The 16,567-nt window shown below is 45.5% G+C and overlaps 1 pseudogene across 1 annotated transcript in view; it reads left to right on the top strand.

Moving 5' to 3' along the window:
- Nucleotides 1-6,161: 6,161 nt before the first annotated feature.
- LOC308512491 (centriole and centriolar satellite protein OFD1-like) overlaps nt 6,162-16,567 on the top strand; it is a 119,503-nt pseudogene continuing 109,097 nt past the window's right edge. Inside the window, exon 1 of the transcript in view lies at nt 6,162-6,192. The product of the transcript in view is annotated as a centriole and centriolar satellite protein OFD1-like (transcript). The remainder of the gene's footprint in view (nt 6,193-16,567) is intronic.

Below are 16,567 nucleotides of genomic sequence, written 5' to 3'. Positions count from 1 at the left end.
GGATTGGTGAAATACTTAGTAAAGCCATTTGGATGCCAAATTTACTCAGCCTAATTTTTCCACTGTAGGTTTGTATTAATAACGTATTATGGTACAGAGAAATACAACAAGACAAACAATACAAAACGTCCCAGCATGAAATAGATCACTTTATATACTATCCCATGGGGAAGTGGACTAGAAAGGAAGATTAAAGGGGAAGAAGAAACAGCATATAAATCCTGACCATGACAAAAGGCTCTCTTGTATTTCTAAATGGATATTCAGGGTATCAAAACCCTAAACTATGTACATACTTTAAGATATATATATATTTTTTTATTGATTTCACAGAGGAAGGGAGAGGGAGAAAGAGTTAGAACCATCAATGGTGAGAGAGAATCATTTATTGGCTGCCTCCTACAAGACATCAACTGGGCTAAGAGCCCACGACATGGGCATGTCCCGGCCTGGGAATTGAACCCTGACCTCCTGGTTCACAGGTCAAAACTCATCCAATGAGCCAAGCATGTCAGGCTTTGGCTCTTCTTTATTCAGAGTCTTCCCTTTGACATTCGTGTGCTCCAGCTGCCCTGTATCCAGCCTGCCTGACTGCGGTGCAGATTGGTGGACTCTAGGGTACATTCTAGTAGTAAGGAACCTATTATGTGTGCCTTACTCTCCCTGCTTGCTTTCTGATGCGCTAGAGACCCTGCCCAAGGGCCTTCATGTACAAGATGCCTGTGCACCAGCAGTAACCTCTTATCCAGGCCCCTTCTATGCCCAACTTCACAGATGTAGTCTCTATCTAAGCTTTCTCAGCCTCATTGCCTTAATACTATGCTTTTCTGAATATTTTATAGAATAATCCGGATTCCAATAAAGAATTTTGCTAGATTTCTCACTGTGGTCTCCAGAACAAATAAAGAGTCAAGTGCAGGACACTTGGTTTTAGAGGCAACATGCAGCAATGAGTTTTCTTTTGTTGTGTTTTAATATGGTGGGTTTTTAAAATTAATTCTTTAGAGAGAGGTAAATGGAGAGAGACAGACACAGAAGCATGCATTCCTGTGAGAGAGAAACAATGTTGGATGCCTGGGGACTGAATCTGCAACCTGGACATGTGCCCTGGCCAGAAATCAAATCAGTAAACTTTCTGGTGCACAGGAAAATGCCCAGACACACTGGCCAGTGTGCACTGTCTTTCATTTTCTTCCTTATCTTGCATCTGGTGGATAATAAATACCATCAATGCTAATAACAGTGGGCAATTCTAGAGGAGGACATGCTGACAAGAGCTTTACATAAGTTGGCCCCACAGGTGAATCTCCACACAAGGTAATGGGCACGATCTCTTTGTGCAGAGGAATTAACACCCAGACCACAGGATGTTTTGCCTATGTCCTTCCTCCCTAAGAACCTGCCCATTTGTATACTTTTCCCCAAATTCCAGAGGTTCTGATTCCCATTATGGACACTATTTCCTGTTAAGGTGGGGATGGGAAGACAAGGTGCATGTCAGACAGAGGGACAGGGAGAGGGAGATGGAATAGGAGAGGGAGAGGAAGAGAAAGAGAGCGTTTGCTGTAAGAGATACACATTTTCTGAGCCTTGTTCTCTTATCCTCTTTTTGGGGGGAGTGGGGAGCTCACAGACTGTTACAGAGACTTCAGCATTTTCTCTTCCCACTAGAAGAAGCAGAGTGTGATGGCCAGTGTGGCTCAGTAGGCCTATGAACCAAGAGGACATGGTTCAATTATCAATTGGAGGAGGGGCCGGAGTTTATGTTTGGATCCCCAGGTGGATGTGCAGGAGAAAGCCAACCAATGATTTTGTCTCATTATTGGTGTTTTATCCATCTCTCCTTCTCCCTTCCTCTCTGAAATCAATAAAAAATGTACTTAAGAAACGGGAAAATGAGCTCCTACGCTGATAGGCCCTAGCTAGAAGACTGGAAGGTAGAAGACAAAGACAGGAAGAGCAATAAAAAGAGAACGAAGGGCCAGGTGCTGTATGTGACAAGCTATGAACTGCTGAAACCCAGCAGAGAGCAGCAAGCACATGAGTGGCTGGCACTGAATGAGGAGCAGTAGAAGTAGAAAACGCAGGACTGACTTCCTCACAATTAGGGAGACATACAGGCAAATGGAGTCCTGCCCCTGGGCCTGGATGTGTGGCCTTCTCCCTAGGTGCTCCTCTGGCAGGCCACACAGTGAGCAAACTGAGACAGCCTAGGGCCAGAATGCAGTGGCAGGTGGGCAGGGAGCCTGTTCCTTGCTGGCCAGCTAACTGTCCATTGACTGTGGGATCCAACAGCACACTAGGACATCTCCCTTTCACTTGGTTGTATTGACCCTCAGGGTGGCCCTCCATACCCCTATCTCCCCGGTGTGACCTTCACCTGTGTCCACTTAAATGCTCTCTGGGAACTGGCTTGGGGTTGTCCACTCTTCAGACCAGGGCCTGTCACTGGCTGAGAGTTGCTTTACCACCTCCTTTATTGATGGGAAGGAGGATCATGAGGGATAGTCTTCGAACATTAGACCATCCTCTACAAAAGGATGTCCTATTCTAGGGCAGGACACAGAACAAAGCAGAGGTTTATGCCAGCTTAATATTTTGCTGAAAAGAATGTAAATGTGTTTCCAGGCCACAGGAACTTGAGTTCAAGTAGGGCCTTGATCCAGGGGAATAACAGGCATGGACTGGTGAGGCCAGGGCTCTGGGTTCCTGACAGGCTAATGTCCCTTTCAGTATTGGGGGCCTGACTTGTGTACAGGGAAGCCCTACCATGGAGCCACCACAGGCAATTGGGGAGGAGTGTTGGAGACCAGGGCCTGGACTAGTTACCGGTGACAGCCCCAGAGAAGTTGTACCTCGGTGGTGCTCACTGGAAACCACTTGTTCCAGTCCCTATGGATGCGCCTTGTGTGTGCTGACCCAGTACAAAGAGACAGAGAGGCCCAGATTTTCTGTAGGCTCTTCTGTACCCCCTGCATTGTGATGCCCCAACAACTCTCATATTCCAGGCAGAGGGACCACATGACAGATTAGCACAGTGGTGTTGACCAGAAAATTTCAGACTGGCTGTTTAGGTTTCTGGAAGAGGTGCAAACTGTAATGAGTTCAGCAGTTGAGCCTAGACTTGGTATCATGGGATTTTAGCCTGAGGGTGCCACCTGGGGGCTGAGATTTTCTCTTTAACACAGACATTACATGCACCAGGCAGAAACTGGAAAATTATAGGAGCCCAAGCTCAGGCTGCCTCTATGAGATCCCAGTGTCCAGGAGATACAGGGAGGCAGGATGGACCACTTAGAATGACCTAGAAACAAAATCTGAGCCCAACATGCCTTCTTCATGAGCAAGAAACACTCCTCTATCCACGCCCCCCATGCGGAGCCAGCTTTACCCAGGGCATGTGCTATGGCACTATGGGCAGGAGAACTTCCTGCCCAGTAATGGACAGGCCCCGCCGACTCCCAGCACCCACACATGAATTTGGGGGATGTTTTCACCACATCCTGGTCACCTGCCACCTGCTCTCATCATAGCCCTCACTTACGTACAGAACACAGTAGCCTCTGAGCCCACGAATAGGGCTGTCCTTTGCAACCTGCTCCAGTCACAAAATTCCTACTGCGATCCCAGGTCATCTGCCCTTGTGACCTTTTTTGGAAGAAAGGGGGTCCTTAGAATGTGCTCCAAGTCTGGGACCCTCTTTATGCATCCCTGGAATGTCAGTCAGCCCATCAGGAATCTCATGCTGGGGACACCCACTGATAACGGAAATCAGGAGTTCTCCCCAATTCTTCTGAGCTGTTTTGGAGAACGTGACAAGCTACAGTGTACAGAGGAAAATCAACATCCCAACTGCCTTTCTGGATCCAAAGAGGCACCAAAGAGGCAGGAGGATGCCCTTCCTGGGTTCCACAGCAAGCCCTGCCTCTATGGGCCTTCAGAGGCCCTGGGGACCAGTCCCCATGCATGGGCTTTCCCATCGTCCGCTCTCTTAACCCAGCCTTCGAGCAGACAGCCTTCCACCTGGCTTCTTTCCCTCTGCAGTCAGACCTCTTCCTACCCTGACATATTTTGTCCTCTGTGCCTTTTTCAGACTCACAAGTCTCTGCTGGCACTACCTGCCCTGCCCGTGCCCAACAAGACCTGGTTCCAATGACATCTAGACCTAAACAAGGGATTGCCCCTCTTTTTTGCTCCCCAAGGAGAACATGCCTCATATCCAAGACATGCCTGGCTCTAGCCATTTAATGCCAAGGGCAGTGCTTCTAGAGGCACAAGGGAGGTGCATGAGGAAGAGCACTCACTCTGGGCTAGAGGGACAGGGCAGAAATTGGCCCAGAGAATCCCATAAGGAACCCAGAATGAGGCACAAAAGTGAAATGGCAGCAGAGCATGGGCCAGTCTTGCTGAATCTGTGATCTGCATCCCTTAAATATCAGAGACATAATCTACCAGATTATGCAGACAGCGGTGGTGTTGGGGAGGGGTTGGGGTGCAGGGTTGGCCTGGCGTAGATGAAGTGCCAGTGACATTCCCAGATCCCAACCCCAAAGGCACTAGGTCATTCCAATAGAGAGTGCAGGGCAAGGTGGGGAGAATGGCACACACCGATCCTGGACACAAAGAAGAGGAGAGGTCGAGAGGGAAAGGGAGGGCCCAACCATGGCATTCAGGCCTGAAGAGGGATGCTTCTGGTGAAGATTGCACTTCTGCCTCATCAGATGGTAAGAATTATGCTTCTGACCAGAGAAGGAGAGAATGGTTCCTGCTACTGCATCCCTGTCATCCACTGACCCTAAATCTCCAACGCGAAGCCAGAGGAAGACTATTGTGGCTGAGAGGAAAACCAGATGCTATAGGCTGTACAGCCCGTTCCACTGCTGATTGTTCCCCTGGAGACGGTTCCATAAGACTCATGGCCACAAAAGTTCTGTATCCATACTTGACAGGAAATCCCTCTATGCCCTATGTGAGGGCTGGCAGGAGGCACTGGCACAGAGTGGACATCTTCTCAGGGATGTCCACGGGTCAGCTGATCCTCACCTGCCAAAGCCAGACACCTCTCCTCGCTCTTCAATCCTTGATTTACTCCAAAAAATTTACTGAGTGCCTAAGGGTACATCCACTGCTATTCTGGGTGATCAGCTCGGACACCTCATGAGACGTTCATGATCTTCCTCAGGGTATCTCTGAGCCATGAACCCTCACTAGATTGAGGAGACCAACAAACAAACAAAACAAATGAAATGCAAAATGAGTAAATCACAGACTAGTCTTGCTTTGCACTGTAGAGCAACCCACATAGAATAGTACCTCCAGCTAATACCCTGCCCAGCAATCCTAATAACCATAGGAAAAGTTGTTATTTTTCAATGGCTATTACAGAGTTATGTCACAACATTAAAAAACTGTTATAAACATACCATACATGTAAATAAATAAAGTAGTAAAATCACTAGTTAGCACCCTGTGATTTTAAATATTTGAGAATTAAACACTGACATGCGCCTTTGCAAACTATTTCAAGAGTAGTTTAAACATGGCTTGAAGGTCTTCTGCTCATACAATTTTCCACACAGAGTGAGAGTCTTTTCCATGCCCTGGTGAACTGTCACATTGCTTACTAGTTTTGGATAAGCTTCCAAGGTCCCATCCTTCCTGCTGCCTACGTGGGCACCTGTCTCTGGGAGAGATCCTTTAGTGTGAAGCTCTTTGGCCTCATGGCTTTCCCTGGGACCTCTCCATCCTTTTTTTGGTCACAACCATGTTGCTCATTTACACTTGTCTGATAGCTGGCCATTGTGAACCTGAAGCTGGATTCTGAGTCAAGATGATGAGTAAAAGTAATTCCTCATGTTCGGCAGAATTTAAGAAATTACAGAAGCATTCCACTTTCCAAGTCTCATTACTTCTCTCTCCAGGCAAGAGACCTTGGCAGGGGCCACCAATTGACTTCCTTCTCCATGTTCAGTATCTGAGGCCTGAATCAGTCGCCTGCACTCGTATCTCTGAGTGGGTCATGGGACGGTGACACAAGAACAAGGCACTGGTTCCTGATGTAAGGCTCCCATGTCCATCACCTGGGCCAGCCTGATGGGAGTGTGCCTAGAGAAGTCACCGGAGAATGGGAACATGCCACTCTATGTGTGGCAGCGGTGGACATGGTCAGGGTCATGGGCAAACAGCAGGAGTGTACATTTAGGTGACCATCACTCACCGCAATCCAGGTTCTCAGCAGGTCTGTGCTCAGTCTTGGTCTATAGACCCAGCCAGTTCTTCCAGTCAGATGGGGGAGGGGAAAACATGTTGGAAGAAATAACGACAGAAAACTTCCCTGATACAGGCCAGAAAATAACTATGCAAGTCCAAGAACCACACAGAGTCACAAATAAGATGAACCCAAAAAGACCAACACCAAGCCACATCATAATTAAACATCAATGCAAAAGTAAGAATCATAAAGGTTGACAGACAGAGACAGAAAGTTACCTACAAGGCATCTCCCATTAGAATATCAACAGATTTCTCAACAGAAACACACCAGGCCTGAAGGGAATGGAATGAAATATACAAAGTGATGTAAAACAAGGGGCTGAATCCATACCCAGCAAGGCTATAATTCAAAATTGAAGAACTAATAAGGAAATTTACAGACAAAAAAGGGCTATGAGTGTTTATTACCACCAAGTCAGCAATGCAAGAAATGCTAGAGGGATGGAAGTAAAAAGAAGAAACAGAAAGGCAAGGAGAAGCACACACATGAAGAATAAATATGACAAACAAGTACTTACAATAATAACATTAAAGGTAAATGGATTCAGTGCTCCAATCAAGACATGAGGCAGCTGAATGGATAAGGAAACAAAACCCATATTTTGCAGTCTGCAAGAGACTCACCTCAGAGCAAAGGATTCACACAGATAGTGAAAGAGGGAAAAATAAATTTTCAACAAATGGAAATGAGAAAAAAGCTGGGGTGGCAATGCTTATATCGGAACAAAATAGAACTCTAATGAAGGTCATAGCAAGGGATAAGGAAGGCCACTACACAATACTAAAAGGAGCAAATCAACAAGAGGATATAACTCTGGTAAACATATATGCACCCAGTACAGGAGTGCCCAAATACAAAAAACAACTTCTGGAAGGTATCAAGGGATAGATAGATAGCAATAGTATCAATGTAGGGTACTTCAATACCTCACTGACACCACTGGATAAATCCTCTAAACAAAAAACCTCCAAACAAACAGCAATCCTAAATGACTCTCCAGTTCAGATGGACTTGACATCTCCAGAACATTTCATCCCAAAGCTACCAAATATACATTCTTCTCCAGTGCACACGGGACATTTTCAAAGATAGGCCACATATTAGGACACAGGCAAAGTCTCTTCAAATTCAGGAGGATAGAAAACGTAATAAGCATCTTCTCAGGTCACAATGGCATAAAACTAGAAATCAAGTGCAATAAAAACAATGAAAAAAATCAAACACTTGGAGGCTAAATAGCATGCTATTAAACTATGGTTGGGTTACCAAAGAGATCAGAGAAGAAATGAAAAGCATCCTGGAAACAAATGACAATGAAAACACACAATCCTAAAATCTATGGGACACAATGAAAGCAGTCCTGCAAGGGAAGGTCACAACTATACAGGCCTACCTTAGAAAACAGGAAAAAAATGGTAATAAATTAAGTAATCTTCAACTTAAATAATTAGAAAGAGTGCAACAATAAAAGCCCATATTACCAAAAAAGAAAGAGATAATAAAGATCAGAGCAGAAATAAAAGCCATAGAGACCAAAAAAATAATACAAAAGATCATGAAAGCAAGAGCTGGTTCTTTGAAAAAAAGAAAAAAAAATTGATGAACCTCTAGGGAGGCTCACCAAGAAACTAAGAAAGGGGACCCAAATAAACAAAATCAGAAATGGAAGAGTTGAAGTAACAAATAACCCGGCAGATATACAAAGGATTGTAAAAACTATAAGAACTCTACTCCAACAAATGGAAAACCTGGACAAAATGGACACATTTCTAGACAAATACAAGCTTCCAATACTCAATCAGAAAGAAGCAAAAAAACTGAACAGGCCGATAACTACTGATAAAATTGAAACGGTAATCAAAAAGCTTCCGAAAACAAAATCCCTGGACCAGATGGCTTCACAGGGGAGTTTTTCCAAACATTCAAAGAAGAACTAAAAGCAATCTTTTTCACACTATTTCAAATAATTCAAGAGGACGGCATACTTCCAAGCTCTTTTCATGAAGCCAGCATTACCATAATCCCAAAACCAGAAAAAGACACCACAAAGAAAGTGATTTACAGGCCAATATTCCAGATGAACATTGATGCTGCAATCCTCACCTAAATTCTACAACCCGGATACAACATTACATTAGAAAGATCATACACCATGACCAAGTGGATTTATTCCAGGGATTCAAGGATGGTACAATATCCACAAATCAATGCACATGAAACATCACATAAACAAATTGAGAGAGAAAAACCACACAATCATATCATCTGGTGCAGAAAAAGCATTTGACCAAGTGCAACAGCCTTTTCTGATAAAAACACTCAGCAAAGTAGGAATAGAAGGATCATCCTTCCACATAATAAAAGCCTTATATGACAAACCTACAGCCAACATCATACTCAATGGGCAAAAACTAAAACCATTTCCCTCTAGAACAGGAACAAGAGAGGGACACCCACTTTCACCACTCCTGTTCAACACAGTACTGGAAGTCCTAGTCACAGTGATCACACAAGAAAAGTAAATAAATGGTTCCCAAATTGGAAAAGAAGAAGTAAATTGTCATTATTTGAAGATGACATGATACTGTACATAGAAAACCACAAACACTCCTTCAAAAATTTAGTAAACTTAATAAATGAATTCGGCAATTTAGCAGACTACAAAATTAACGCCAAGAAATATATGGCATTTTTATACACCAATAGTGAACTTACAGAAAAGGAGATTAAAAAAAGAATCCCATTCATCATCCCACCAAAAAAAATAAGATAACTGGGAATAAACTTAGCTAAGGAGGTAAAAGACCTCCAATCAGAACACTAGAAGATGTTGAAAAAAGAGATAGAGGAAGACATAAACAGATGGAAGAACATACCTTGTTCATGGGTTGGTAGAAACAACATCATTAAAATGGCTATACTACCCAAAGCAATCTATAGATTCAATGCACTCCGCATTAAAATACCAACAGCATATTTCACAGACCTAGAATGAACTCTCCAAAAATCCATCTGGAATAAAAAAAAAGATCACGAATAGTGGCAGCAATCTTGAGTAAGAAGAACAAAGTAGGAGGGATCTCAATACCAGATATCAAGCTGTATTACAAAGCTACTGTGTACAAAACTGCTTGACACTGGCACAAGAATAGACATATAGGCCAATGGAATTGAATAGAGAACCCAGAAACCAATTCAAACAACCAAGCTCAATTAATATTTGACAAAAAAAGCAAAAACATACAATGGGGATAAGACAGTCTCTTCAATAAATGGTGCTGGGAAATTTGGTCAGACAAATGCAAAAATGAAACTAGGCCACAAACTGACACCATGCATATAAATAAGCTCAAAATGGATAAATAACTTGAACATAAAGCTGGAAACCATAAAAATAATAGAGGTATCCATAGGCAGCAAAGTCTCAGATATATACGGAAGCAATCTCTTCACAGACACAGCTCCTGGGGCAATAGAAAATAAACTTAAAATAAACAAATGGGAAGACATCAAAATAAAAAGCTTCTTCAGAGCAAAAGAAACCATCAACAAGGCAACAACAAAGCCCACTGCATGGGAGAACATATTTGCCAATGTTCTCTCTGATAAGGGTTTCATCTACAACATTTATAGGGAACACATACTACTTAACAAAAGGAAGATAAACAACCCAATCACAAAAATGGGCAATGGACCTAAATAGATACTTTTCCAGAGAGGACAAAAGGAAGGCCAAGGGACACATGAAAACATGCTCAGAGTCACTAATCATCTGACAGATACAAATCAAAAGGACAATGATTTACCACCTAACAGCTGTCAGAATGGCTATCATCAACAAAGGGCAAGTGCTGGTGAGGATGGGGAGAAAAAGGAACCCTCCTTCACTGGTGGTGGGAATGCAGACTGGTGCAGCCACTATGGAGAAGAGTATGGAGTTTCCTCAAAAAACTAAAAACGGAACTCCCATTTGACGCACTGATCCCACTTCTAGGAATATATCCCAGGAACCTAGAATTACCAATCTGAAAGGATGCATGCTCCTCTATGTTCACTGCAGCACAATTTCCAATAGCTAAGATTTGGAAACAGCCTAAGTGCTGGTCAGCAGATGAGTGGGTTAAAAAGCCCTGGTATATCTACATAGTGGAATAGTATGCTACATCAGAGCAAAAGCTGGCCCAGTATAAAACAAAAAGGAGCGGTTGGGAGCTTCAGTCACCCGCCAGCCTGAAAACAACCCTCAGCCCCTCACCCAGACTGGCCAGGAACCCCAGTGGGGACCCCCACCCTGAAGGGTGTGTGACCAGCTGCAAACAGCCATCATCCCTTCACCCAGGCTGGCCAGGCACCCCAGTGGGGATCCCCATCCTGATCCAGGACAGCCTTCAGGGCAAACCAGCCGGCCCCCACCCGGGCACCAGGCCTCTATCCTATATAGCAAAAGGGTAATATGCCTCCCAGCACTGGGATCAGTGTGACTGGGCAGAGCGCCCAAACCCCCTGATCGCCCCGCAGCTCTTTGTGTGACAGGAGGCGTGGCCACAACCTCCCTATCTGCCCTGCTCTGTTCATGACAGTGGAAGGCGCCCCAACCCCCTGATCAACCCTGCTCTGTGCCTGATAGGGGGGAGCTCCCCAACCCCCTGATTGGCCCTGCTCTGTGTGTGACAGGGGGGAGCTCCCCAACCCCCTGATGGGCCCTGCTCTGTGCATGACAGCGTATGGAGCCCCATATGGAGCCCCTCTGTGTGGGATGCAGCACTCCAGCCCCCCTTCTCTGTGTGTGATGGGGTAGAGCCATAACTTCCCCATTGACTCTGCCATGAGTGTGACAGGATGTGGTACCCCAACCCCCTAATCCGCCCTGCTCTGTGTGTGACAGAGGGCGGTGCCCCAACTCCCCTATCTGCCCTACTCTGTGAGTGACAGGGGGGAGCTCCTCAAACCCCTCATGGGCCTTTTCTGTGCATTACAGGGGGAAGCTTTCCAAACCCCTGATGGGCCCTGCTCTGTGCGTGACAGAGGGGAGCTCCCCAACCCCCTGATGGGCCCTGCTCTGTGCGTGACAGGGTATGGAGCCCCAACCCCCCTGATGGGCCCTGCTCTGTGTGTGACATGGGGTGGCTCCACAACCTCCCCATCGACGCTGCCTTGAGTGTGACAGGGGGCGGTGCCCCAATCCCCCAATCGGACATACCCTGAGCATGACTGAGGGTGGTATCGCAACCTCACAATCCACCCTGCTCTGTGCATGACAGGGTGCGGTGCCCCAACTCCCCAATCAGCCTTGCTCTGAGCCCGACCAGGGGCTGCACCTAGGTATTGGGCCAGCCCTCTGCCACCCGGGGGCAGGCCTAAGCCTGCAGGTCATTATCTCCCAAGGGGTCCCAGACTGTGAGAGGGCACAAGCCAGGCTGAGGGACCACCCCCCACCCCCCAGTGCACAAATTTTTGTGCACTGGGCCTCTAGTTCAAGTATAAGGGGCTTTCAAAGTTGCGGAGGGAGGTATGAGAGGAAATCAGGGGGAGATGTGACTTCAGTAGAGTCACAAGATGCAATATTCCTGGCTTTTAATGATGAAGGAAGCGGTCACCAGTCACAGAATATGGGTGGTCTCCAGAAGCTGGAAAGAAAGTCTCCCCAAGAGCCTCCAGAAGAGAATGCAGCCTCCTGATACCTGGATTGCAGCCTGGTGAGCCCCACATCAGACTTCTGTGCTAATAACTGTAACACATTTGCATTGTTTCAGGCCACTAAATTTGTGATAATTTTTTACAGCAGCAGTAGATAACTAACACACATGTCAAAGCTTAAAAAAAGCCTTGCAGGCATGAGGAAAAAATATTTAAAGAAGTGTCAGCAAAAAGGTAAAAGAAAGTGAGGATAGAGGGAGTTCATTTACTATGGCACATGGATTGTAAAACTTTGTCAGAAAGGTTGGTCTGAGCACAATGCTGCATCAACGTGGAGCTACTTACAGCAATATGGAGAAAGAGTATGGAAAAGAACAGCGTTGTGTTTTTTTCCAGCCTGATTCCCTAACACTGAGACCAGGATATAATAAGTGCTCAATGTTTGCAGAATGCAGCTGCAAGGAGGGGACTGTAATTTAGACAGTATAAGATGACCCTGAGATTAGGGCAGAGGTAATGCTGGCATGAAAGGCAGGGTGGGATTGACTAGCTCAGTTGAGGACCTTTGAGGGCATGGAGGAAAGGGGTGGTCTCAGGCCTGAGAGCTGAAGTCTGTGTTTGAACAATTATCACCACCTTTTTGAGAACCGGCTGAAGTTGTTAAGGTCCTTACATAAAGCAATCCTCATTACAAGGGACAGGGCCTGTTGCCTAAAGGTAGGGGAGCCCTGACTGGCTCCTGTGGGGAAGATAGCATCTGTCTCGAGTAGCTAGGGTGACTTTGTTAGGGGCAGAAATAGAACATTCAAGACTAGCTATCCTATATAATAAAAGGTTAATATGCAAATCAACGAAAAGGTGGAACAACAAGTTGCTATGACATGCACTGACCCCAGGGAGCAAATGCTCAATGCAGGAGCTGCTCTCTGGGGGTCAGTGCACTCCCACAGAGGGAGCACTGCTTGGCCAGAAGCCGGGCTCATGGCTGGCAAGTGCAGTGGCAGTGGCGGGAGCCTCTCCTGACTCCATGGCAGTGCTAAGGATGTCTGACTGATGGTTTAGGTCCACTCCCCAAGGGCTCCCGGACTGTGAGCGGGTGCAGGCCAGGCTGAGGGACCCCTCACCCCTGAGTGCCCAAATTTCGTGCACCAGACCTCTAGATAATTATAAAAAACATTAATCATGTTCTGCTCACTGTGATTGTTTTGTCCTGATTAAAGAAGGCACATTCTAACCTGGCTGGGAGTTGCAAGCAGGACCTAGGACCTCACTTGGAAAGACGGCCCATCCTCCACATCCAGTGATGCCTTCCCCAGGATATAAGTGACACATTTTCCCATGGAACTCTGAATTAGTACCTTTCCCTCTAACTTTCTTCAAATTAAGAGAATCTATGGAGTTCCCTATACTGCACAGTTTTAATGAAAGAAAATAAGACTTTCTAAGAGCATCAAATACATTTTTTTTATTTATAAACATATATACTCCTCTCTCTCTCTCTCTCTCTCTCTCTCTCTCTCTCTCTCTTTCTCTTTAAAATATATTCTTACTGATTCAGAGAGGAAGGGAGAGGGAGGGAGATAAAAACATCAATGATGAGAGAGAATCGTTGGTCGGCTGCCTCCTACACACCCCGTATAAGGGATCAGGCCAAAACCTAGACATGTGGCCTGACCTGGAAACAAACTGTGACTTCCTGGTTCATAGGTTGATGTTAACCCACTGAGTCACACTGGCCGGGCTCAATTCTTATTTATAAATTCATTCCAAGGACATATACAGCTTGAAAAGCTTTGAAAGCAGTTTTTAAAAAAAACAACAACTAGCTTTTAAGTAGCAAGAAAACAGTTATAGAAGAAAGTTTAAATTAAAAGAAAAAATAATTGTTTTACTTTATTCAAGAGTGGGAACATCCTCCATGAAAATGTGTACCTTGACTGAGGATGGCTGGGTGGCCTTATCACACCTTAGGAAATCAAATGCTTTTTACAATGACAAGAAAGAGAGTTTCATCTAATTTCTCTCCCAGGGTAGATGTCTGTCAACAGAAGGTGGACATGAATAAAAGGAGGGGCTTGCACAATCAATCAGGAAATCAGCAATCTATGAGTAATCCAGAACCCAGTATTTATCTCCTCTGCCACACACCCTCCCTCCCAGCCAGTGAGCAAGACAATTACTCTCAAGTCAAGCTAAGTGAACCCCCACTCACAGTGGCCCAATGCTGACATACAAAGCATACAAATAATTCTCACTCTGGCATAAAAGTGACAACTTTCTTGGAAGAAAAGCAGATACTGTAAATTTCTCAAAGTCTTCCTGAAACATTTTCTAAAGTAATTTTTACTTCTTTAGAAAAAAATGCATACCTGGCAAACCATCTGTAATAAAAGGCCCATTCTATAAAACCTTACCTGATCCTACTCATATCTGCAATCATAATCATATCTACAGACAAATATATCTATACTAAGAAAAGAGCAATATGCTAATTAGACTGGGAGACCTTCCAGGAGACCTTCCAGATGTTCTTCTGGACAAAGCCATGGTGGTGGGGCCAAGGTAGAGGCGGTTAGAGGCCAAGAGGGGAGGGCAGTTGTGGGTGATCAGGCTGGTGGGGGGCGGGGCTGTTGGGGGTAAGCAGATCAGCAGGGGGGCCATGTGGGGGCAAGCAGGCCGTCAGAGGGGGTCAGTTGGAGGTGATCAGGATAGCGGGGGTGGGGGGCAGTTTGGAGTGAGCAGGCCAGCAGGGGACAGTTGGGGATGAGCAGGCCAGTGGGAAGGGAAGGAGGGACAAGCAGGCCAGCAGGGGGGGAAGTTTGTGGTGATCAGGCTCATGGGGGTCATGTGGGTGCAAGCAGGCCAGCAGCGGGGGGCGAGGGGAGGTCAGTTGGGGTCGAGCAGGCCGGCAGGCAGAGTGATTAGAGGCAACGAGGCAGGCAGGCAGGCAGGTGAGCGGTTAGGAGCCAGCAGTCCCAGATTGCGAGAAGGATGTGTGACTGCTGTAAACTGGCAGTAGGACATCCTTCGAGGGGTCCCAAATTGGAGAGGGTGCAGGCCAGGCTGAGGAACACACTGTCCCCCGTGCATGAATTTCATGCACCGGGCCACTAGTAAAAATATAAACAAACAGATAAAAAGAAAGATAACATGCTAAAGACCACAAATTTATTATATGGCAAAAGTCAAGATTCAAAAATATCTCCCCTACTAGCAGAATTAGGTGGGAAATTAACAAAGTAGAATTTAATAGGATGCAAAATAAAGTCTCGTACTAGGGCTTTAAAAAAAAAAACCTGCACAACAGGATAACCTAGTTTAAGACCAGTGCATCTACAAAAACACATTTTCGTTTATTGCAAGCTCAACAAGAGGCAGCAGTCTGAAACAGTGGTCCCAAAAAGCTAATGCAATTCTAAGTTGCATTAAGAGAAGACAATGTCCTCTTCACAAATAATATCATCCTGGGGACCATACTCAGTTCTGGGAATCACATTTTAAAAGAATCAATAACTGAACTGTGTGTTGGGAGAAGGGTGGGATCTAGCCTAGGGAATATTCTGCACAAAAGCTAGTGAAGGAACTGGGGATGTTTAAACTGTTTTATTTTGTTTTTCATCTCATCTGTAAAGAGGATATGCTGCATAATGGAAAAGGGAGTGGACTAGGAATGACAAATGGGTTTCCTTTCCTGAGCCAGTTCTAATCAACTGGTAGTGACTCCCAGGACCTGGTGCTGAGAAAGATTCTGAGATTAGAAAGGAGGGAGTGAGGGCAGAGAGAGAGACACCAACTGGTTGCCTCCCACATTATCCCAATCTGGGGATTAGGGGAGTAGAGGAGCAAACTGCAACCAAAGTAGGTACCTCTGACTGGGAATTGAACCCAGGACCCTTGGGTATGCTGCAATTCTCTAACCACTGAACAACACCCGCAAGGCTTCAGTGCATCTTAGTTCTTATACCATTCTCTGGCTATGGTTTTATTACCGTGTTAACATAAGAAACATTCAAACCTGTAAAGAATTTTGTGTTTATTTGAGCAAACTGTCGACAAGTGCCTGGAAGCAGTACCTCAATGGATTGGGAAAGTGCTCTGGAGAGTGGTGGGTTTTCTTCTATTTTTATACATTACAACCAAAGGAGGAGACATAGGTAGGTTACAAGAAATTCATTGGTGATAGATTAGAGAGGCGGGAGAAACCAAAGGGGTCTTGGGGGTGAGGGAGAGAACCTGTGGGACTGGATAAAAAATAAAATGATAGACACATACTTAGAAGGGTGTAGGATAGCCAACAGTCAACAATTAACATGGGAACAATGAAGGAATTAGTGGTAACTGTCTGGGAGCCCAAGCATATTAGGTTGTGCCACAAGGGGCCCAGAAAAAGGGAAGTTACAAGTTACCCAGATATTTCAAGGGTATCCTAGCTAATAAAAGACAAAAGGGTAATTAACCGTACCTCCGCTATGCTTCCCATTGGCTAATCAGGGCGATATGCAAATTAACTGCCAACAAAGATGGCGGTTAATTTGCATACAGAGGCACAATGATGGGAGGCGAAAGGGGAAGGACAGAGGAAGCTGCCTGACGCTGACAGTGATCGGAAACCCAGGCAGCAGGCAAGAGCCGGGTGGCAGGGCAAAGGTGTAGAAC

Source organism: Myotis nattereri, assembly GCF_964212035.1.
Source record: "Myotis nattereri genome assembly, chromosome: Y".
Classification (NCBI taxonomy): Eukaryota; Metazoa; Chordata; class Mammalia; order Chiroptera; family Vespertilionidae; genus Myotis; species Myotis nattereri.
This window is presented reverse-complemented; position numbering and strand designations above follow the sequence as displayed.